Here is a 24,655-nt window from a genome sequence, read left to right as displayed (position 1 = left end):
AGCAAAAAACAACAAACAAAGAGTAGATTCACTACTTTACAAGGTAACTTTTCTCCAAAAATATTATTTGTGTATGTGCATGTGCACAGGTGCACCAGGGTCTCTTGCCACTGCCAATGAATGCCTTTTCCGCTTTATGTTGGTACTGGGACTTGAATCTGGGAGGGGAGGCTTTGCAAGCAAGTGGCTTTAACTGTTGAGCCAGCTTCCTGGCTCCTAACCTTTTAAATAATAATCTGGAGCCAGTTTTGAGAGGAAATCTCCAGTACTGAGGAGGAGGGTTTGTTTTAGGAAAGTGACTTTAAATGAACCATTCCCCCTTATGGGTGTGTATTCTCTACTTGTCCTTTAAACCTTCAGCTGTCCTCCCTCATGAATAAGCATCAGCCCATCACATTTCTTACATTCTGAGATGAACTTGAAAGAAAGAATCAAAAAACTGTTCTGAATTTGCTCTATTTAGTTAGGGACAACGAAAAGAAAGAAAGGTAAACATTGTGTTTAGGGCTGTGACAGATTGACAACCTTTAAATGGTCCTAGTTGGCACACAAGCTCATAGTTTTGTTAGTGCTTAGCTAAATTGTTTCCACATCTCTAATGGGTAGACATCCATCTACTGTACCCAGCTGATTTATGTACTAGATTTCCAGAGAAAATTCCTTTTAATTACTTAGCATGAACGGAGAGTGGTTAATTTTGTGCAAGAAAATTGCTGTCCAAAGTTCTCAGCAGCCGAGGAGGTAGTATCAACTTCTGTGAGAGAAAAAGAGGAAAGAAGAAGAGGTTCTTAAACTCAGCAAAACTCTCACTATTCTCACTGTAACACTGGCAATTTACAAAGCTATTTCCCCTTTATTTTCTTCCACAATCTGTATAGCAGTGTTATGAAGACAGGAATATTACACTTGAAAAAGAAGGAAGCAGAGTCCTAGGGACTTGAAGGACTTGGGCCCAAAGGCATTTAGCTTGAGCGCTGGCAATAACAGCAGCTACAGTTTATTGCATGCTCAATGCTTTTTGAGAACTTTTCTAAGTGCTTTGCACATATTAAAATTTTAAATGTTCACATTAGTCCTGGGAGGGAGGTGCTATTATTATCCACATTTTACCCATGGGGGTGCTGAGGCACCAAGCTCAATAACATATTCGAGATGGTAATCAGGGCCCAGATATGCTGAGAGCTCTGCTCACCCAGGCTTCAAGGCTTGTTTGACTTCAGGTTCAGGGTCCTGGGAGCTCACCTCAGTGTATGTGATCTTAGTGCTTGTGAAAGGAGGGGGGGGGAAGAGGAAGAAGAAAGAGGGGGAGGAGGAGGAGGGGGAGGGGGAGGGAGAGAGGGAGAGAGAGGGAGGGAGGGAGGGAAGGAGGGAGGGAGAGAGACCTTTGTTCAGCCATCCCAGGCCTTGAGGCTCCATCACAGAGCGATCCAGGGAAATGTTCTTTAAATGGATTTGAATTCAAACACCATTGCAAGTCTATCCTCTCATTTTGGTTTCCACTCTTCCCCAGTGCAGTCTTCCTGCTGTCCCTGTGTCCATCCACGGTGTCTGTGGTCACTAGTGTGTCGGGCACTGTTCATCCATCTGGAAGAGTGTGGGCCTGTGACACCCACTGCCTTTCTGATGCACAAATCCGGTGCCCCTTTGGCACTTCTCTTCTGTGTTGGTACCTGCTAGCATTTGTGTTGTGACCCTAAACCCTCCACCCAGGCTGTGTCTGTGTGTGTATCCCTCATGTTTGTGCTGTGTTCCTATACCCTCCATCAGGATTTCTGTCTGTGTCTGAACTCTTCCTGTGTGTCTGTCTCTTTATCTCCCTGTGTGTGTGTGTGTGTGTGTGTGTGTGTGTGTGTCCTCTTTTGTGCGTGTCTGCACTCCCTGTGTGTGTGGTGTTTCTTGTGCCCTTCTCCAAATTTTGCCGAGACACCTTCATGCCCATCATTTTCATATGCTCATGAATCTTTCTTTTTTAAAAGAAATTAATAGTTATGTTCTCTTTTAAAAATTATTTTTATTTATTTTCAAGGAGAGAGAGAGGGAGAGAGAGAGAACAGGGTGCTCCATGGCCTCCAGCCACTGCAAATGAACTCTGGATGCATGTGCCACTGTGGCTTTACGTGCGTACTGGGGAATCAAACTCAGGCAGTTAGGCTTTGCAGGCAATTGCCTTAACCACCAAGCCATCTTTCCAGCCCAACAAAGTTTTTTCATTTTTCTTGAGGAAGGATTGCACTTACTCATCTAGGCTGCTCCTCCTGCCTGTGCCACTCCAGTGCTGAAATACAGGGATGCATCTCTACCTGTGAGTGTTCACAGCTCTTCAGTAGGAATCTTGCTTCTTCTTTATGGCCTACTGGTCACCTGCACAGAGTGGATGGCTCCACGGACCGGGACAGCTCCGAGAAACCCCTTTCCTTGGGGGCTCACTCGAGGGGTTTGTTCTTCACAGTTTCTTAAATTGCACTGAATGTTTTTGATTCTATACACTTTAGTGTTGGCTCATCAGTATTCATCAACATATTACATGTTTTGTTTTTATTTTTTTTAGGGCTCAACTGCAATTTATTGGGTGAGCACTGGGGACTGGATGCCAAATAAAGGAGAAGTTCTGTAGGCTGACACGTGGATTGGGGTTCAGGGTAGGGGAGCCGGTTGGGTTGTTAGACATGGGGTACGTCTTGGCAAGTCCATGTGTATTGATGGGGTTGGAAGCCACACTGGGGTTCTGTGTGGATGATGTTAGCTGACTTCTGACAGACTGCGTCTGTGACTGGATGTATTACTGAGAGCTCCAGTTCCATGGGTGACTAGTTATGAGTATGTGGCTTTTGGGGACCTGTGATCATGAGTGTACTGACGTTGCTTCTGTGGACACCTGGGTGCTACTCTGTGCCTGTGCACACAGAGGCTGGCCGTGGGTTTGGAATTCGGGGCTGACAGGACTGTGCTGGTGTGTGACCATGTAGCTTTGAGGGAGGTGGGGTGTGCCAGAGCAGGGTCTTTCTGTTTTAGGGTTTGGGTTGAGTAAAGGACAGGCTTGTAACTGGGTATGTGTCGCCTTCCCCAGCCTAAGGCTGTTTGTGAGAGTGGTCAAAGCGGGCTGGTTGTGAGGCCTCTGTTTATCTGGAAGCTAGGGTGGGGGGTGACAGGGCTGGGATTGGCACCCCTCTGAGTAACCTTAGGGCAGAAGATCCAGGAGGGCAGCTGGCTGAGGAGCAGGGACACTTTAATTTCTGCTCTCTGTAGACATGTCCAGGACCTGCAATCCCTGCCTCTACCTTGGTCCCCCAGTTTGACCCCTGTCCACTTTTTCTCCTTTCCTTGGTTTTGAGGTCAGGAGCCAGGTGTGGAGTAGTAGCCCCTGCTGGGCTGAGGTTGTGGTGAATGGCGTTCTTCCAGGTGGCGGGATGGTTTCTGAACTAGGTGAACATGCTGGTGAGCTAGCAGTAGACTTCATTGAGTGGCTGCTGTTTCTCAGGAGTTTCAGGATGGCCCAGCGGATGGAAGTGGCATAGGTTTAAGGACTCTGGGAAAGAGCTGTTTCCATGGCTGCCCCAGAGGTGCCTCTGCACCGCAAACTGCTTGTCTGAGGCTTCCCCAGGGCCAGGCCAGGCAGGAAGAACGCTGTTCCGGGTGCCAGTAGTCGCAATACAGAAGGAGACCTTGACTGATGAGGCCACTCCTGGAGCCCTGGTCAGCGCCATCTTTCCGGCCACATGAGACTGCATAGCGCCCAGCTTCTCCTTTTCCAGCTCGGTGCCACTGCAGAGCTTGTGCCACCTCTCTCTGAAGGAGGCACTGCGCCTTGCCCTTCCCATCCAGGAGCTGATCTACCTGACAGTGCTTGAGAAAGTCCTCTGGCTCCTTGAAGACCTTCTCACATCCAGGTCACTTGCAGATACCACTTGCTAGCATGGGGTAGGGTCCCTGGGGTGAGCACAAAATGGTGCTGCCCTTCCTAGGTACTCCTGGGCTTGGGGAGGTACAGGGCAGGGCTGGCTCCCTGGATATGCACTCCAGGCTGGCCACGTTGATTCCGGGTGGCAGGCCAGGTCAAGCCTTGCGGGAGAAGACCCCAGTGGCAGTGGTAGGTGGCGGGAAGCCGATCACGCCTGGGTTGTCCAGTGGGCGCCCCTGTAGCACAGGGTCTGGGCACGGGGATCCACTGTGGAGAGCTGACGCATGAGGCGTGCTCTGCCCGGAGAAGTGCCTGCAAGTGAGGGGAGTGGCGCAGTGGAGCCCTGGAGGGTGTCACCACGACAAGGGGCACTGTGGGAAGCTGCAGCTGCGATGGTGGCAGGGTTTTGAGGATGAAGAAGAGGAGAAAGAGGAGGCATCTCGGGGTTCATCTCAGAGGTCCGGAGCCTGGAAGTTTTCCCCCAGACTCTCTAGAATAGCTAAGTGAGGCTCCTGGGGATGGGCCAAGGAGGGGACCACAAGCTTGGTTGGCCTGGGGTTGGGTACTGGGTTCCTGGGGTGCGCCCGCTGGTGCGGTGCGGGTTGGTACGCATGCTAAACCGCTCCTTCGAGGGGTGCACATCCGGGCCTCACACCACGGCTGGGCTTCCTTCAGTGACCACACAGCACGCTAGTCCCGGGGCAGACCACCCCGCCCCCGCCTTTATGTAATAGGATTTCAGATAGTTCACACTGGCTTTGCACTCTTAATTCTATTGTCTCTCCTTTCCCAAATGTCAGGATTACCAATGTATGCCACCACGCCTATACTAGCATGTCACTTTTGTTATTAACATTGGATTGAGGTTGTTTTTCAATTTTCAATTGATCTATTCATGAACACAATATATACTTATTGTAAATTTCCACAGTAATTTTAAACATTATTTTGTTGAATTTCTGAAATTCGTGTATAATGTTAATGAATTTTTTTTCCTGTCCTTTCCTTTCCTCTTTTTCCCATTCTCCTCTCTTCCCCTCTCCTCCCCTCTCCTCTTTTCTCCACTCTCTATCCCCCAGCTCTTTTTCATTTAATAACAGTGTCTCACAATGTAGAGTGGGCTGGCCTGAACTCATAACCATCCTCCTAACTCATCATCTAAAGTATCCGTATTACAGGAATGAACTATCAGTCTTTACCCTTCTCTTATATTTTCTGAATGATTTTAATAATTTGTAACTGCTTTTAAATTTTTAATATTCAATTTTTACCAAGGAACTTTATTAAAATCCGTTTAATTCGATTGTTTAAGATTCTGTGTTTTTTTAATATTGATAATTTATGCCAACATGGACAATTTAAAAGTTCTCATTTCTGGTTCTTCACCTATGACTATTGCTATTATCATTACTATTTTACTTTGTTCAGTAGGATTTTTAGCACAATTTTAATCAAAGCACTTAGAAGATATTCTTGGCCTTTGATATGTTAAACTACAGTTTTAGCATTAATTTTGATGTTACCATAGTTTTCATGTTAAACATACAAATGTGAAATATAATGAAAGATATCAAATATAAATCTACTTGTCTGTTATGAAATTTCTAACCACTAATTGTTAAGTAGCATGATCATGCTGTTTCTTTCTTCCCATTTTTGAAGGTCATAAATATCTAACCATATGTACATATATTCACATACCTATTACTATATACATATGTAAATCTTCACCTGTTTATATCCCCCTTTAATGGAAATAAATAGAATATAGCACACTTTTAGAATTAATTTATTCTTTTGAATTACTAAATCGTATAGTGTATGATTGTGGGAGTCAAACAGTGCCAAAACAAACAATTACAAACTTGAGTTCATCTACAAATTAAGTTCAGTGCCAATCACTGTGAATATAGTTAAAGATTTTTATTATGTTTTAAGGAATATTCCTAAAAGTGAAGTCTGTGAGTAGAAGATAGCCTTGTACTTTTAATATTTACTGTGAGGGTTAAAGAGATGACTCAGAGGGTAAACGTACTTGCTGCCCAAGTGCATGGACCTAAGTTTGAACCCCAAGAACCCACATAAAACCAGTCAGCCCAGTTTCCTCTTGCCAGTGTTTGGCACATTCCCCTGTTGTTATTGTCCACCTTATGATGTCTACCCTCTGCTAATGCCATCGTTTTCCCTGCCATCATGGAGCTTCCTATTCAAGCCTGTAAGCCAAAATAAACCTCTCCCCTCCCCCCACAAAATAATCTGTAATCCCAGTGCACCTACGTACAGCAAGACGCAGGTGGAAACAGAAGACTCGCCAGAAGTTTATGGGCAGCTGTTTCCTTAGTTCCTTCTTTCCTACTGTTGGAAGTGTGAAAGCTTTTATGGGATATTTGATACATACAGATGTGCAAGTGCCCCCACCCCTGGCCCCCTGTGTGCCATGTCCTGAGCTGTAATGTTAAATGATCAACTGTTAGCTCAGTGGGGTGCCTCTTCCCTACTTCCTTTCCAGTAGTCTTACTAAACCTGAATTTAGTGTTTCTCTGTTCTCTTGTCTTCCAAATCATACACAATAGGTTTCATATACTTGAACTCTATACAATCTATTTCTGTGCAGTCTTCTATGACTTGCCATTTTTTCTAAGTCATGCTTCTACGACTCCCCAGTGTTTCTTGTTGCCCTTTACTACTGTAGTTGTGAACGACTGTGTATTATATAGTGTGCACAGACTAATGTATTTATCTTGTCCTCAAAGGGGTTTTGTGTTGAGTCCACCTGTGTGCAGGTTCCAGAGTGGGGCTTCGACCTTGTCTTGGCCCAGTGAGGAGGACTGTGCCCATCCACCCACCAGCGTCCAAACCCCATCTCTCCTTTCTAGTCTGAGACGATGCCTCTCTGGCACACTGTAGTGGAAGATCCAGAGGACGGTTATGACTTTCGTCCTTGGCGATTTTTCTCTCAGTCTTTGCAGTTATGAACAAGAAACTTGTGAATTCAAGGCTCTGTCATGATATGAAATCATCATCATTTACTTTTTCGAAGTGTAGAGTGACTGGAGTGGAGACCCTTTCTGGAGTGATCACATTGAATGCTTTTAAAAAAATTATTTATTGATTGATTTGAGAGAAAGAGGCAGATTTTATATATATATATGGAGGAGGGGATGGGCTTGCAAGGGCCTCCTCCAGCCACTGTCGACAAGCACCAGACACATGTCACCTTGCTCATCTGGTTTTAGGTATATACTAGGGAGTCAAACCTGGGTCCTTTGGTGCTTAGCAGGAAGGTACCTTAACCTCTAAGGCATCTCTTCAGCTCCCTGAATGCTTTATTTTATTAGCAGCTAATTTGAAGTGTGTATGGAAGGAAGAGAAGCAGCTTCTGTTCAGAGTTCAATACATTAATAGTGTTTTCAAATCAAGGGTATACACACCCGGCCCACCCACATTATTTGCCAATGTCTAGAGATGATTTTGCCTGTTATGAGCAAATCAGAAAAAAATCCCCATCATCTGGTGGTGGAGGCTAAGAATCTGGCCAAATGTTCTGTGTCACAGTGCCCAGGGCAGCCCCCACAGCAAATGTTATTGAGTTCAGTATATTCATAGTGATAAGATAGAAAAAGAAATCTAAAGCACCCCTGTTGTGCACATGAAACCCTCCAAATAAGGAAGTTTTGAAGCAACTTGAACTATACCAGTAGTTCTTCTTGAGGTGACAGGCTTGGTGTTCTGCACACACCACACTGACAGTTGATGAAGTCACCTAACGTTTGACTTTTTCCCTCATGCTTTGTGTGTGAATATGTGAGTGTGTACACGTGTGTGTATGTGTGTATGTGTGTGTACAAGTGTATGTGTATACACGTGTGTGTGTGTGTGTGTGTGTGTGTGTGTGTGTGTGTGTGTGTCCCAGGCTAGACAGCTAATGAGCATTGAAGTATTCAAATAGGGTGACATGGAGCATTATCAAGATGTGGCATGGAGTTGACATGCTTGTTCTATGAAAATCAAGTCAGTTGTGACCTCCTAGGTAGAATTTTGTGAACATTGGTGGGTATTCTTTCTGTCCTGGGCTCTGGGAAGGACTTCTTGGTGGGCGATGAGAAGGAAGTCTTCCCACTCACACCAGGACTATTAGAGGGAATTCCATGGAACCCTGCCTCAAAGCACACATTCCTCCAGCCCTTGCTGGCTGCAGTTCTGAGATAGGACGGACTCCTCATGTAAGGCGGTTGGTCAGAAACTCCTAGACTCCTTTACTTACCTCCAAGTTCCAGGTCTTTCAGTGAACAGAAACTGCTGAAACCTGAGCCTGCAAGGGAGCCAAGAAGGGGGATGGGAAGGGGAAGGCAGATAACTACCCAATGTAATCAGCATTTTATTACCGTCCTCAGGAAGTAGGAATGGGGGTGGGGGAGGAGGTTGGAGCAAGGAAAGTTAATTATGTGAGGTTATTTGACAGGAAATTACTAAATACAAACAGACAGAAGAAACACGTTTTAAAACAAGGTAGAAAATCTTAAGTTACTGCTCTGTGTGCATTCAAAAACCCCCAAAGCAAATTCTGAAAATAGCAGTTCAAACAAAAGCTATCTTATCTGATAAAAGTATTTCAAACACAAAGGGAAATTTATATATTGAGCAGGCCATCTTAAAATAAACCGATTTTGTTGATAGCTCTGCAAATTTAATTGTGGAAAAACCCCTTTAGATGTCTGGATTTATTGTGTAAATGTTTCAGAGTTATTTTGATATTTTGAGTCGGTCCATTTCAGTTTTATAAAGGTGTGCATGTGTGTCTGTGTGTATACCACCCTGGAAAATTTTGTGTGTAGCATTTCAACATTTGTTGTTTTAGTAAAACCCAAACAACCAAGAGTGTGTTTTCTATTTCCAGAAGTTATAGATTGAAAATCTTGTATTTATTCAGTAATTGGCTAGCTTAATTTCATTTCTTATTGCTTTGTAATACTTGGCAACATTTTCAGTGGGTTTGCAAATTACTCAGACATGTTTGCTAGTGTTTTTATTTACAGGTCTGACTAAGGGAGCAGGACCTTCTACCCTTGTTTATGTCTAGTTTTGTAAGGGTCAGTTACCGAATAGTCCTTGTTGGAGTCTCAGAAAGAAGGGCAAGAAGGGGCTGCTTTTAATGAAGGCTGTCTTTCTTGAAAAACCATGTGTGTGCGCACACACATATACACATATGGACATAGTTACATATGCCTTTCCAAGTAAATATGAAGAGCGTTTATTTTCTGGATCTTTATAGTGGGATTTTTTTTTTAAGGGCATTGTTTTAATAGCTGAAAAATCCAGGAGTTCCATGGTGGGAACTGGTTGCCAGTGAGAGTGCAGTCTGTGGATAAAGGCATGCATTCCATGCTAGTTGAAAACATCAGTGGAGCTCCAGTCTGCATTCCTTTTAAAAGGCCAACACCTGTGGGAGGAATGCAGAGTGTCCCGCTGACCTTCACATGAGGCTGGGCTACTTATTTCAGATGTGGTGGGCCAGCAGGACCACCTCTGTATACGTGGGTCTTCAGCACTGCACCTGTCCTGCCTCTGACAGGAAGGGAAAACATGGCAACAGTCAGAAATGGAGAGTGTGTCCTGCCCTTTGCTGTGAGGAGGTTGCTGTGTATACCACAGTTACACAGTGACAGAATGAGTGGGTGCAGGTCATGTGAGAAAGAAGCCATGACTGCTTTAAGCAATCTGCCTTCCCTTTTGCAGGCTCTGGGAAACCCTGGGCAGATGGCGTTAATACATTTTGGCTGAGCCCTCGGTGAGTAGTAGTGGAAGATAAAGGCTTCATGGATGTTCCAGACAGATTCTCGTCGGACACAAATATTCCCGAGGATGGAATTAGCTGCCTGGAGAGGCCACTCACATTTGTATAGCAATTTTGCAGTGTTTTAGGAATGAAATGTACAATTCAATTCGATCACGAAAGATCCATGTAGAATTTTCCTTTGGAATAAAGAATGTATCCAGGGCTGGAGAGATGGCTTAACGGTTAAGCACTTGCCTGTGAAGCCTGAGGACCCCGGTTCCAGGCTCGACTCCCCAGGACCCACGTTAGCCAGATGCACAAGGGGGCACACACGTCTGGAGTTCGTCTACAGTGGCTGGAGGCCCTGGCGTGCCCATTCTCTCTCTCTCTCTCTCTCTCTCTGTCTCCCTCTTTCTCTCTCTGTCTGTCGCTCTCAAATAAATAAATAAAAATAATTTAAAACAAGAATGTATCCATCCATGAAACTGCTTTGATTGTCCTTTATTTCTTTGTCCATCGTTAATTGCAAATGTGACTGAGATGAAGTTACTTTATTCCACAAACACTTCCGAACTGTCTAACACCGGCTCTGCCACCCAGCCATGGGAGAGGCCGCCCTGCTTCTGGGGAACTCAGGGTTGGTAGTCCAGCAGCCCCTCCCCGCCCTCCAGCTTTATGATCTGCTCTAAGTAACTCTTCCTTCCTGCCTCAGTTTAAAACAATAACAGGGGTGTCAGATGATCCGTCAAGTTCTGTTCATTGTAGTTATTTTTTCTAGGTCTATTCCTCAGTGGTTAAGTACTTTTTTTTATCTCCATGACTACCTAGCAAGCAGCTGAATACTGCGGGACTGACTGACCAGCGGATGTTTATAGGCATATTTTTTCAGGGTATCACTGCTTTGATTTCCGATGCGATATGTTACTTTTCCTCAGTTTATGCCAGCCGTATGTCTTGTAAGCCTTTGCCTGGTGCACACATGCATGCAGTTTCCTGAGACACAGGAAAAAGAGAAAGCGTGTATTTCCACTGCTGCTGAAAGCATTTTGAGCTGTGCCGAGGCATGATCTCCAAACACAAGAGATCATTGTCCTGGGTAGCCCTCCACTGAACCCAACCCCGGGGTGACCGATCTGTGTTAGCCGAGCTCCAGTGTTAGCTCATGAATACCACTGAGGCAGGATTACTGCAGACCGGGTCTCCCACAGTTTAATATTATTGGTGATGTGGGTGAATTCAGTCATTGCTTATGTCATCTGATCTTGTAAATGGAGTTTTATTAGAACCCAGGCAAGGCCATCCATTTACGGATGTCTTTGGTTGGCTGCTTATGGGCTGTGGACATAATTGAGAACTGCCATTTCACTTCACTAGGAAACAACTTGCTGATGCCTGTGTTATAGAGTAAATGTGTACAGTTTAAAGCTTCTAACTCCAATTGTGTGTGTGTGTGATATGGTCTTACTCTGTAGCTTACACTGGGCTGGAACTCAATATTGCAGCCCAGGCTGGCCTAAAGTACACAGTATTCCTCATATTTTCCAATGCTGGGATTTGCTGACATGAGCCTTGGAGCCTATATTGCTCAACTGTAGATCTTAAGATACATGGGGGCTAGAGAGATGGATTAGTGGTTAAGGTGCTTGCCTGCAAAGCCAAAGGATACAGGTTTAATGCCCCAGGACTTACATAAGCCAGATGCACAAAAGTGGCACATGTATCTGGAGTTTATTTGCAGTGACTGGAGGCCCTGGTGCACTCAGTCTCTCTCTCTCATAAGTCAATAAAATAAATATTTTTAAAAAAGATATATGGGGCCGCAAAGTATTTTCTTTCAGGAATTATACTTTGTCTCCTATTTTGAAATATGTTTCTGAGAAATGAGTGTTAATGTGTAACAATTTTGATTCTGTGCTGTGTAGAAAACAGGGTTTGGCAGTCATATGCTTCAGAGATCCTCCTCTTTTGCAAGGTTTTATTTCTGTGGTTCTATAAGCAACTCAATTGGTAGTGAAGCATTTTTAGCCTTTGGGACACCTGGTGCTGTGGAGCCCAAAATTCTGGCTTTTTTTCTATTCTTTCGATGGGGAGAGATCTGACCAAAAAGAGATGTTTGAGCCTTGGAGATGTACTTTTTACCTTCCTCTATATTCCCCTTTGTTACATTACACAAAATTCTAGGACTCAAACTCGCTGTCTACAGTAATGCTGAGCACAAGCTTAGAGAAAGCTGGAAAAGTCTAAATTCTGCCCAGGTATCCAAGAGGCTAGACAAAATGGGCATGGTGACTCACACCTATACTCCTAACACTTGCGAGGCTGAAGCAAGAGAATCACTATGAGTTCAAGACTAGCTTGGGCTACAGAGTGAGACCCTATCTCAAAACCAAACACATACGAAAGCCAAAACAAAACCACAGAAGCCTTTAAAGGTCAGGACAGGAAGTCTCTGGGCAGCAGTGGAGGCCCTAGAAGAAGGGAGGGCATTTTCCCTGCAGCATTTTCTCTAAGGCTCCCTGCATAACTTTCACTTTAACCATTAGACAGGTGAGGAATAGCCATTCAGCCATTGTTTATGACATCATAACCCACCCATGTGAGAGTCAAGCTAACACATGCAGGAGCAAGCAAGACTTCCTCCTTAACGGCTTCAGCTTAGTCCACTGTAAACAGACCTAGCACGTACTTTCTGAGTAAATAATTTTAACTTAGTATATAAAGTCTTTGGACTTTTGTTTATATGGTGTGTGTATGTGTGGGTATGCATGCTCATGTGTGTGAGTGTATGAGTGTTTGTGTATGCACCATGGCATGTGTGTAGAGGTCAAGAACCAGGTCAGGTGTCAGTCCTCACTGTCCACCTGTCTAAGGCAGGGTCTCTCATTTCACTGGTCACTTCCGAGTTTCTAGGCCAGCTGACCTTGAGCTTTTGGGAAGAGTCTTGTGTCCTGCCTCCCCTCTTTTCCTAGGTGGCCTGAAATAGCAGAAGCCCACTACAGCATGTGGGTTTGGATTTCCGTGGGTTCCAGGGATCTGAACCCAAGTACTCAAACTGCATGGCAAATGCCTTATCCACTTAACCATCTTCCTAGCCCAACATTTTAAATTCAAAATAAACCAGTAAAAACATGTGATTGCGTTTTGAGGCTTTGTGTATACATACAATTTATAGGAAATTCTGTCTCCTTCATCTACATCTTTTTAGTACCCACCATCTGCTAGATAGTGTGTTAAGTTTTATCAGAGATGAATAAGTTTCTGTTCCTGTCTGCTAATGAGAGCATGCATGCCATTGAGAGTGACTGATACTTCCCTGCAAAGTGACTCAAATGATGTGTGTACTGAGAACACGGGAAAATGGTGAGAAAGGACAACCACTTGGGGGATGGAGACAGGCCAGGCAGAAGGGGATTTTGGAGGAAAAGAGTAACTTAATCTTCCAGTCCCTATGTATGGGTGTTTGAATGTGTCCTTCCAAATGTTGCACACTGACACTTAATTCCCAGTGTGATCCTGTTAAGAGGTTGGAAAGTGATCAGTTACATCTTGAGGGCTCTGACATCAAGAATGAGGCTTACTTCTTTACAAAGTAGATTGAAGGTAGCAGCCTTCCTTCTCCCCACACATGAGAATGGCATGGGGGACTAAGGACTCCTTGGTCTTGGACTTGCCAGGCTCCATAACACTAAGGAATCCACTCCTTTTACTTATAAAGGGACAGACTTAGGCTCTGTGCTTTTCCTTTTCCTTTTCCTCAGGAGGGAAGTATAGGGCCTCAGGTGGGTGAGGGCAAGAGGGTCCCATGATTGAGGAGTCTCTTCCTACCCACATTTTAACCTCACTTCTTCCCTAAACTCTGACCTGGTGGAGAGCAAACACACCCCAGCTGAGGAAGATAAACAGTCTCCATCCTCACAGCAAGGTAGGTGCAGTCATGTTAGGTCTTCCATGTCCCTTCCTTTCTCAGACTTTCTCACATCCTGGCCCTGCTTTCCTTGATGACATCTGCCTCTTCCTGGGTCATTACATAGCACTCTCACATCTTCTCAGGAGATTTTATAATTAATAGAGATAAAAAAGGAACTCTGTGATGAAGAACCCATTCCCATGTGTGCCCGATTCCCTCTCTCTCTCCCTCCTTCCCTCTCTCCCTCCATCTCTCTCCTCTCTCCTCTCTCTCTCTCTCTCTCTCTCTCTCTCTCTCTCTCACACACACACACACACACACACACACACTAGAGTAGTCTGGTGGGAGAGATCAAAGGGCAGCTTTAGGACTGGCCTGGTTAGGGCTCCTTTCCCAGGCAGCCCACATCCTGCCCCTCTGCTGCTGAGACAAGGCAAAGGAGGAAGTGGGGTGTGTGGCAGTGCCTTTCTCAGAGACATGCTAGCTCTATGGGAATGATGAACATACAAAAGCTCATGCTCATACGCAGCTCCAGGAGGCACAGCTTTGCATCACCACAGGACCACTGTGAGCCCTCCCCTCTAATCCCCTAAAGATGGCAGGTACAGATAAACCCAGGAGGGGCTGAGTCCTGTCTGACAGCTCTGTATCAAATAGCCAGAGTTGAGGTTTGGGTTGCATCAGGAATACTCTAATCTTGATTGCATTGTTTCTCCTATCACTGGAAACTGAGGGATTGCAGAGGGACTGGGGAGGCTCTGGAGGGAGTGTTGACAAGGTACAAGTCAAACCTCCAGACCACCCCACTCCATCTGGAGGGCTCTATGAAAAGGCCAGCGAACAAGAGGTCTGTCTTTCCTGCAGTGGCTCCAAGCTTCTGCCCAGGCTGGCTGGAAGGCAGCAGCCACCGGGAGAGGCCTCGAGACCTATGGCGGGAAGCGAGTCGTGGGCTTGTTTTCCTGTGCCCTGGAATCACTACCTGGAGAGTACAGGCAGCCCAGGTGACCTCAGCCCTGTGGCCGGACGGAGACGGAGACGCATGTGACCTCACCTCTACCAGACCGGCAGCTCTTTGAACGTGCACAGTGGCTTGGGGATTTATGCTTCCTTTCTGCCCTTTGTGTCCTCAGCAATTACAATGCTGGTTTGGGAATTTCCCTTCGACCAGCCAGGACTTGTTTCCAAAATAACACCTTTGAAAGCATGCAGAGCCTTTTAGAAATTAGATAATTGTGTGATATTTATAAAGTGAATTACGTCGTGCTAACAAAGTCTGGGCAGATGGTTCTGATGCCGATGTAAATAACACCTTATGATTCATTTAGGTTGGGAAAGGCTTTCTTCAAGAGTTCCTGCTTTACAGCTGAGTCTTCAAAAAAAAAAAAAAAATAGGCAACTCACCATGTAGGGAAATACATTTTCAAGGTAAAATACTTATGCCTGGGTGTGTGTGGACATGGTGAAATTGTCCAACTTCATTCATAGACACGTAATGAGTATTTAAAATATGCTCCTCACTGTATGCTGAGAGATTCAATGATAAGACTGCCCTCCATAGACTGACACTCAGTTGGGTGAGGGTGACAGATGTATAAACAGTAATTGCTGTACTGTGAGCTAAGTGCTAGCAGAGGCGGAGGAGAAGTGCCACAGTGGTATGAAGCTACTGGCTTTCGGAGCAGTGGGAGAGGAGACATCAGCTCTGCAGTCGCGTCTGAGTGCCATGAGAGAGAACGGGGGAACCTTGAAAGCAAAGGAAGAAGTGGTTTTATTTTGGATCCTCATTCATTGTCTTCCTAGCACCCCAAGTCCTTTGTACATGTTTATTGACCTTCATCTATTTAAAAATATTTTATGTGTGTGGGAGAAAGAGAGAGGTAGGGAGAGAGAATGGGCTCACAGGGACTCTTGCTACTGTAAGGGACTCTAGATGCATGTGCTACTTTGTGCATCTGACTTTCTGTGGGCACTGAGGAACTGAGCCCAGGGCAACAGGCTTCGCAAGCAGGCACCTTTAGCCTTCGAGCCAAAGGCACCTCCACAGCTCCAGCCTTTGGCTCCTTTTGTTCACCAGCTTCCTCTTTCTCCAGACCCTTTGCATATTCTTATTTTGCTTCAGTTCTCTTTATCCATCTATCCAGAGCATCTTCCGTGTATGTTGCTAGGTTCAATCTGAAGAATGGAGACTGTGAGTTACTTCTTGCTCAGGGAAGTTCAGTTTCTCAGGATTCCAGATGACTGTTCAGGAGCTCTTCTCCTCTTAGCAGATGTTACAGCTAGCTTTCCCTTATTTGCACGATGTAGGCAGTAGGCAGAACCTCCCCTCTTTGTTCAACTTTGTTTTCTGACTAAATAAACATTTGCTGGAAGCATAGGATAAAGGCATTGCAGTTGTGAAAACACATTGTGCATTCCGAGAATGCTAAGTAGCTGCTTGGTAGGGTTTGAGTCTGAAGCACCCAGACAGCCCATGTGTTGAGTGCTTGGTCCCCAGGTGGTGGTGCTATTTGGGGGCTGTGCAGGGCTCAGAAGATGGGGTCCATTTGGCAGAACTAGCTCACTAGGGTGGACCTCTGAAGGTAGCGCCTGCCTTTGGTTCTGGTCCCAAACTGTGTATTTTCCAGCCTGTCATGAGGTGAGCATCCATAGTCCTTTCTCACTGCCACAGTGTGAACCACATCGCAGGGCCTCCCGCACCACAATGCACTCTCTGCAACTATGAGCCCAGTCAAACCTTCCCTCCCTTGAGTGGCTTCTGCCAGCATTCTGTCTCAGTGACACAAAGGTAACTGATTTGCTAGGGAAGCTGGCCTTGGGACATATGATTTGTAGAAGGGTGAAGACTGACCCTTTTAAGGCACCTTGACATTCTAAATGAGTATTCATGTATTAGCTTGCTTAATATTTCTTAAGTATGAAGAGATATACCAAGGATCTGCCTCTTTTTGTCATGGTGTTGCATGTGTGTGTTCATATGTGTGTGGGCACACATATGCTTGTTGATGCACATGGAATCTAGAGGTTGACATCAAGAATCTTTCTCGATCATTCTCCACCTTACTTTTAGAAGACAAGGTCTCTTACTAAATCTACAGCTCATCAGTTCAGCCAGACTAGCTCCCCAGCAAGTAAGTCCCAGGGATCCGCTGATCTCTGCCTTCCCAGTGCTCATGCTTTGCTCAAGCACTTTAGACACTGAGCCCTCAGCCCTCTAAAGATCCCACTCTTGATTATGAAATCATCAGTATCAGATGGATTGTGAAAAATTGCTAGCAGTTTTGTGTCTTAAATGTGTATGTATGTGTATGTAGGTATGTATGTGTACACACACAGTTACATTCAGGGTAGAGTCTCACTCTAGCCCAGGCTGACCTGGCATTCACTCTGTAGTCTCAGGCTGACCTCAAACTTATGGTGATCCTCCTACCTCTGATTCCTGAGTGTGGGATTAATGGTGTGCTCCACCTTGCCCAGCTGATGTATATATTATATACATACATATGTTTATATATAATATGTATGTATGTATGTATATATGTATGTATCTGAGAGAGAGATTGAGAGAAAGGCAGACACACAGAGATAATGGATGCACCAGGGCCGCTAGCCATGGCAAACTGACTTCAGATGCATGTGCCACCTTGTGTATCTGGATTATGTGTGTACTGGGGAATCAAACCTGGGTTCTTTGACTTTGCAGGCAAGTACCTTAACCCCCAAGCCACTTCCCCATATATATATTCTGTGGATGCACATGGAAGCTAGATGTTTGCATCAAGAACCTTTCTCAATCACTCTCTACCTTATTTTTGGAAGACAAGGTCTGTTACTGAATCTACAGTTCGTCAGTTCACCTATATAAAAACATAACATATATACATATATATGTGTATATATATGGTTGGGTTTTTTGTTGTTTTTGTTTTGTTTTCAAGGTAGGGTCTTGCTCTAGCCCAGACTGACCTGGAATTCACTCTGTAGTGTCAAGGTGGTCTCGAACTCAAAGCAATCCTCCTGCCTCAGCCTCCCAAGTGCTGGAATTAAAGGTATGTGCTACTACACCTGGCTCTGAGATCATATATATATATATATATATATATATATATATATATATTCATAAAAACATGTAACACTTTTTGTACAGCTGGAATAATTCTCACCAAATGAACATACTATAACTCTCATTTAAGTCAAGAAATTTATTTAGCTTCTAGAGCCTGGTTTGTAGACATTGTTATTATTATTTAGCTGCAGCTGTGAGTGGTAGCACACACCTTTAGATTTTTATTTAATTAAATTAATTTATTTATTTAAAATAGAGAAAGAGTGAGGAAGAGAGAGAAAGACAGAGAGAGAGTGACAGAGAGAGAGAATGGGTGCCCTAGGGCCTCTAGTCACTGTAAACAAACTACAGAATCATGTACCACCTTGTGCATCTGGCTTACATGGGTAACGGGGAATTGAACCTGGGTCCTTGGGATTTGCAGGCAAATGCCTTAACCATTAAGCAATCCCTCCAGCCCTGTGAACATTATATGTACTGCTTGGGAAATAGAAAATGTTTAGAGATATAAGATTCTCTGTCAGGTGGCAAGAGGATTCAGGCTATTTGGAGAACAAAGGAGAGTGTCTTTATATAAGGTAATTCCCTACTGTTTCCTAGGTCATCCCTGAGCTTGACCAAGTGAAGAGGACACAGACACATGTGAGTGCCTGGGGCAGGGTGCAACTCTCTAGCTAGGTGTCTGGACCAACTGAATTAATTTCTCTCATTTTCCTCTTTTATCACATGAGACTGTTAATCAAGCTGGTTCAGAGTTCTTGAGAGGCTTAATATTAAAGAGATCTAAAGTGCTGGACTAGAACCTGACACAGAGTAAGCACTCTATAAAAAAAAAAAAAAAAAAGAGTGCTCCTGGGGCTATGGAGATGGCTCAGTGGGTTAAACACTTGCTATCCAAGCATGAGGACCTGAGTTCAGATCCCCAAATCTACAAGAGTGCAGGGTATGGTGAGATTTCAACAATTTCAAACATGTTGGCTACTTTGACATTTGCTTGAGTTGGTCTAAGGCTGTAAGATCCTTTTTTTCTGGCAATCACATGCTGCTTGTGAGCTTTAGAGAGCAGTTCCTGCCCCATTTGCATGTTTAGATTGGAGATGGAGGCTGGTTTATGTGATATCTTTAAAACCCAAGTGGGGGGAAGAAGGACTTTAAAGACATGTGAGAGCTAGGGCGAGGCTCAGCGGCATTGTCCTGCAGCCGGGATGGTCTGAGCTCAGATTCTCAGAACCCACAGAAAATACTCTAAGCTTGGTGGTGTGTACCTGCGTCCATATATGTTTTTACTTAGAGAAGTATTGAATTTAAATCAGATCATTTCTTCTTTACTGATATGTTCTGGATAATAACACTGGATATTAACAGATGAATAGTTGGTTGATATTTTAAATCTATAGGTTGTCGTTTCAGTCTGTACAATGGCTTATGGAAGGAAAGGATTTAGTTTAGATTATAACTCTGGAGGCAAATGGTGGCTGGTAAACTGGGTCATGTTACAGAACAGAAGGCAGAGCATGAATGCTGCTGCTCAGCTCATTTTCTCCTTTTTTTTTTCAGGACTGGACTCCAGCCCATGGAGTGGCGCCACCAACACTTGGTCAGGGGGTCCTCCCATCTCAGCCTAACCCAGACAATTCCTCCTGGATATTCCAAGAGATTTGTTTTCTTGATAGGCCTAAATCTTATCAACTTGACAGCTAGAGATTAACCATCCCAAACAGTCATATTCCTGTTTTCTTTTCTTTTTCTTTTTTTTTTATTGTTTTGTTTTTCGAGGTAAGGTCTCACTCTAGCCCAGGCTGACCTGGAACTTACTATGTAGTCTCAGGGTGGCCTCGAACTCACGGAGATCCACCTATCTTTACCTCCCTAGTGCTGGGATTAAAGGCGTGCACCACCATGCCGGCTCTCTGTTTCTTTACATGCTATAGTTCTAATATTTTCTTCTCATAGTGGCTCCATATTTCTTTTGTCTATTTTTTTTTTCATTTTTTGTTTGACTATTTTGAGGCTGGGTATCATATCATACTAGCCCAGGCTGAACTAGAATTTACTCTGTAGCCCAGGCTGACCTTCAACTCACGGAGATCATCCTCCTTCAGCCTCTTGAGTCCTAGGATTAAACGTGAGCTACCATAACTGTCCTGGTTTTTTATCATCATCTTTCGAATGTGTTCCTACCAGTAATTATATGTTAAATTATTGAAATGCCTTTGGTTTGTTTTAAACTACATATATTCCCTCAAGATTCCTGGTCAATTCCTGGCATAGGGGCTCAGCACTCCTTTGGTTTAGCCCTTGGGACCTCATCTGGAAGCCTGAGTTGTCACCAGGTCCCCTTTCCTTTTGTAGGCTATTAGCCTTAGCTCCTGAGGGTTTCCACTGTATGTGGTGGACTCAGCAAGTGGATTAAAGACAGACCAAATGGCAGTTCTCCACAGTCATGACCTTTAAAGTTGTCTACTGTGATAGTCCCCTGATGCCTGCCAGCAGAAGCTATTTGAACAGTTTTTCTTTCTTGTTCATATTCATCCTCTGTTGGGAAGGCTGGTCTGATCTAATCTCATCCATCATATTGGAAAAGTTGAAGTACTTATAAAAGTCAACCTAACCCTACATGTCCTGATTCCTTGATCCTACTTTTCTATAATTTAAAATGACACCCTGCCACTCACCCTGGTTGTTAGCCCCGAGCCTTAGTTTATCAGAAGTTTTTGATCAACCTAATGGAAAATTTTCTATGGTCATACTAAAAACACCTCAGCCACATCATGTGGTTGCACTCAAAGATAGACTTGTACATTTTGCCACTATTTTTGTATTTAATCTTTACAACTGTCACACACCATAATCAAGTCCTCCATTGTAACTTCATTGAGTGAATAAATTGTGCTAATTTATTTCTAGATATGGACATGAGTATTGTAGAGATGAAGAGAATGTTTAAAAGACATTTAAGAGATCAGAGTTTAGATGAGAGGATTTGGTGATTAAAGATCTTTAGAATGAGAAGAGTGATTGATTTGGGTAAAACTAAGAGAAGGCAATTCTCCTTTTGTGTTACGATGATAACTAATTTTTGTTGAGGTTAATAAGAAATAGAAAAAAAATCTACTGATGAATACTGTTTCCAGAAGAGAGATAATAGTATAAACTACAAAGGGCTTTGTGGCAATGTTGAAATTGTTGAGTCTTGTTGTGTAAACTTTATCTGGGGACATGAACAACTGTCTATTCACCCCAGAGAGCGCGCCAGTGGTAGACCAAAGAAAGGGTTCCTTCCCACCCAGACTGGGGAGCCACCAAGTTACTTCTAGGACCCTAGGATGAGGGCTTTTCACAGGAGCATGGGCAACTACACCACTGAAGAAAATCTTTCCCTCATCCTCTCTTTTTTCCTCTCTCATTTTTAGTTCCCGCCTTTCTTCCCTATTTCCCTCCCTCCTTTCATCCTAAGCCTCTATCTATAATAATAATTTCCTGCCTAACTATCCTGGGGAGAGCCTGGTTTGCCCTTTCCCTCCATGATGGAATGCTAACGACCAAATCTCATCCGGGTCTCTTGTGTGTCAATAATCATATCTGCTGTGAGTCCTGAAAGGCAGCAACCATGTCCTGTCCAGTATTCATTGTTCCACAACAGTTTAAGGAGAGGACAGGAAAGATAGCAATCATGAAAGATTGTAAACATAAAAATAACTAGCAACATCCTTCCTTTCCATCTCCCCTCCGTCTTTTCATTGAGGGCACACGAAATTGCCAGGCACTAAGCATATGTGTGCTTAAATCTTCACTTAATTTTTAACCTGTATGGTAGTTACTGTAGTGCCTCTGCTCATAGTCTCATCCATTTGTGAGGAAATGAAGCCACTGCCTTAATGGGCCAAAGTGGTGAAGTATAAAGTTGATGAGATCAATACACATTCTCAAAGTCCTTGAACCTCGTCCCGGTGAGTGCTTTAGAACGGCAGCTTGCAGGCAGGCAGCTGAGTGCAGAGCACGCTGTGGAGCAGCTGGGCCGCTGAGGCCAGGTGCAGAGAGCGCACGGGCAGCTGGAGGCTGCTTCCGCAGTTCATGGGGCATAAAAAATTCTTCTACTGCTAAAGAACCAGCACAAAAGGAAAGGACGGGTGGATTTGAGATTTCCAAATTGCCGAAGTGAAGACATGGCGGCTGTGAAGTAAAAGGCCGGCGTGAAGATCGTTTGCTGAGAGGACAGAAGTTCCTCTGCCCAGGCCTTGCCCGTCCCTCTTCTCTCCCCACCCTGCGGGTCTCAGCTTCCTGTTAAATGTGGCCTTCCAGGATCACTGTGTGATTCCCTTTCTCTCCTTGCTTTTCCCTTTAACCTTTTCCTCCATTCCTTGTACTTTTTTCTTTATTAACAGTTTTTGAATTAGAAACTTAGAACGACACTGACCTTTTTTGGTGCATGCATTATGAGTTCTTTAGTTTTTCATTGCTGCTCTCTGATAGGTTGTTCATGTATTGCTGAACATGAGAGAACAAAAAGAGAGGTCATGGCACTCACACAAGAAATAGGCATAAGCACCATGGAAGGGGGGAAGCTGTTAGCAAGTGTATTATTTTTTCTCTTAAGAAACTATGTAAATTTCAGTGTATTTTACCCATAGAATACAATTTACACTGTATGTATTTTGGAACAATTATAACAAAGAAAAAGAAAATCAGATCAACAAAACTTGCTAGATAGTAGATTCTTTTATATTCTATAACTTTGATTTTTTTTGCAAGTGATTTTAGCACTTGTCCAAATATCTGCTTGAACAGGAGCTGCTTAAAGGTCCAGATGCACTCTAAAATGTTCAAAACATGGGACAGTGAAAGGAAGTGACAGACAGGAAACATTATAGCATATGACTCTTGTGCTTCATGGAGGTTGCATGTGACAGTCCTAGGAGAGTAATGCCTGCCCCCCCCCCCATGGGATTTCACACAGACTGTTTTGTTTTTTTTTTAAATATTTTATTTTATTTAGAGAGAGAAGGAGGGAGGAAGGGGGATGGCGAGAGAGAAAGAGAATGGGTGCATAAGGGCCTCTAGCCACTGCAAACAAACTCCATATACACGTGCCAACTTGTGCATCTGGGTACTGGGAACCTGAGTCCTTTGGTTTCTCTGACAAATGTCTTAACCACTAAGCCATCTCTCCAGCCCCAGACTGAAATTTAAGATAATGGGATTGCACACAGCACTAAAACTTAAATGATGGGATTACACACAGACTGAAATTTAAGACAAGAATTATGGGACAAAGTAGCAACAATATTCATTAATTTAGATTTAGAATTTTTATATTAGTAAAGAAACAATTTTCTGCCTCAGATTGAATCAAACACTAGTGCTCAAAAGTTATGGCTAAGTGGGCCTGAGCAGAGGGCAGTCTTCACTGGAGGTTTACCTTGTAGAAGGGAAGTCACACAGCCATGATTACAGTGATTTTTATCCACTTCTGCAAAGAGATGAGCACTTTCTGCATCTTGTGTCATTATTTGATTGTCTCTTCTAATGCAGGAGTGCTAGCAAGTGCTTAATAACTTTTAAACTCTGGGGACCAAGCTGGAATTGATTCTGTTTTGCAATTTGTTCGGTGACAAGCACACTGTTAAAGAAAAATAAATATTTACTATCATATTTATTAGTCCTTGGCCAATCATAAATAAAAGCTGTGGAGAGAGTTTACATAGCTTTCCTCATCCCTGGGGTTCAGAGCCTCTCATTTCTCATTTGTGCAAAACTGGGGGCTGGATACCAGCCATTCCCAAGATGGGGGGCTTAAGGGATTTCAGCCTTTTCCTTCCATGTAGCTTTGAAATGTGGTGCTCTTATGAGGTGAGGTGAAGTAGACTTTTCAGGCTAAATCCCTCCTTTTCCCTTAGGCAGGACTCTGAATTTGAGATTTCATGGATGAATAAGTAAGCTTATTGAGTGACTTGAGAACAGTACATAAAAATGTGTCAATAGTTCAGGGTGACTGATAGCTCCCTAGAAACCATGGCCACCTTCAGATTTTTTTTTTTTTTAATCATCCTATAGTCCAAGCCATTCTGAGCAGATAATCAATGGTATCATACAAGCAACCACTTCTTTTCACAAAGGAGGCCCACTTTTCTCCCTAGCAGTATTATAAATAGTGCAAGTGATCAGAACTTCTGGAATATCAGTCATGTGTGGGGCTGGCCTTTCTGTTTCTCCCTCTGTGCACTATGTCGTGTCTCATTGTCAAGGGAAGAGCAGCAGGACCATGTCAGTGCTGACTGTGAGTAGGAAGCTATTCACTTACATGCTCCTAGGCACACACAAAACTACACACACACACACACACACGCATACACAAAACTTCACACACACACACACGTGCGCATACACACACACATGTGCGCATACACACACACACTTTGGCAGTGAATATTTTAGTCAAAATACTGGTTCTTCATCCATCTAAAGGCATTGGAAAACCAAGAAGAATCCAAACCAAAAAGCTCCAAAAGGAAAGAAATAATCAAAATCAGAACAGAAATTAATGAATTAAAAAGTAAGAAAACGAAAATTGATGAGACAAAGAGCTGGTTCTTTGAAAAAATAAATAGTGATGAACCCTGGCCAATTTGATCAAGTGAAAAAAAAAAGACACTTCAAATTAACAAAATTAGAAATGAAAAGGGAGAGATCACAACAGACAAAAGTGAAATTGAAAGAACCATCAATACATATTTCAAAACCTCTACTTCCAGAACTGGGTAATCTGGAAGAAATGGACAAATTTCTTAATTCATACCACCTACCAAAACTAAACTCAGAGCAGATTAATCTACTCAGCAAACCCATCACACTCATTGAGATTGAAAAGGTAATTAAAAACCTCCTGAAAAAGAAGATTCCAGAACCAGATGGCTTCTTTGCCAAATTCTATCAAAACATTATTGAAAAACTGAAACCAGTTTCCCTCAAACTGTCCCACACAATCAGAGAACAGGGAAACTCCTCAACTCC

At 43.7% G+C, this 24,655-nt stretch overlaps 1 pseudogene; it reads right to left on the bottom strand.

Moving 5' to 3' along the window:
- Positions 1-691: 691 nt before the first annotated feature.
- On the bottom strand, positions 692-19,806 carry LOC101613391 (annotated as a pseudogene).
- Between the last annotated feature and the right edge of the window lie 4,849 nt (positions 19,807-24,655).

The sequence above is a fragment of the Jaculus jaculus genome, chromosome 17 (genome assembly GCF_020740685.1).
Source record: "Jaculus jaculus isolate mJacJac1 chromosome 17, mJacJac1.mat.Y.cur, whole genome shotgun sequence".
NCBI classification, from domain to species: Eukaryota; Metazoa; Chordata; class Mammalia; order Rodentia; family Dipodidae; genus Jaculus; species Jaculus jaculus.
This window is presented reverse-complemented; position numbering and strand designations above follow the sequence as displayed.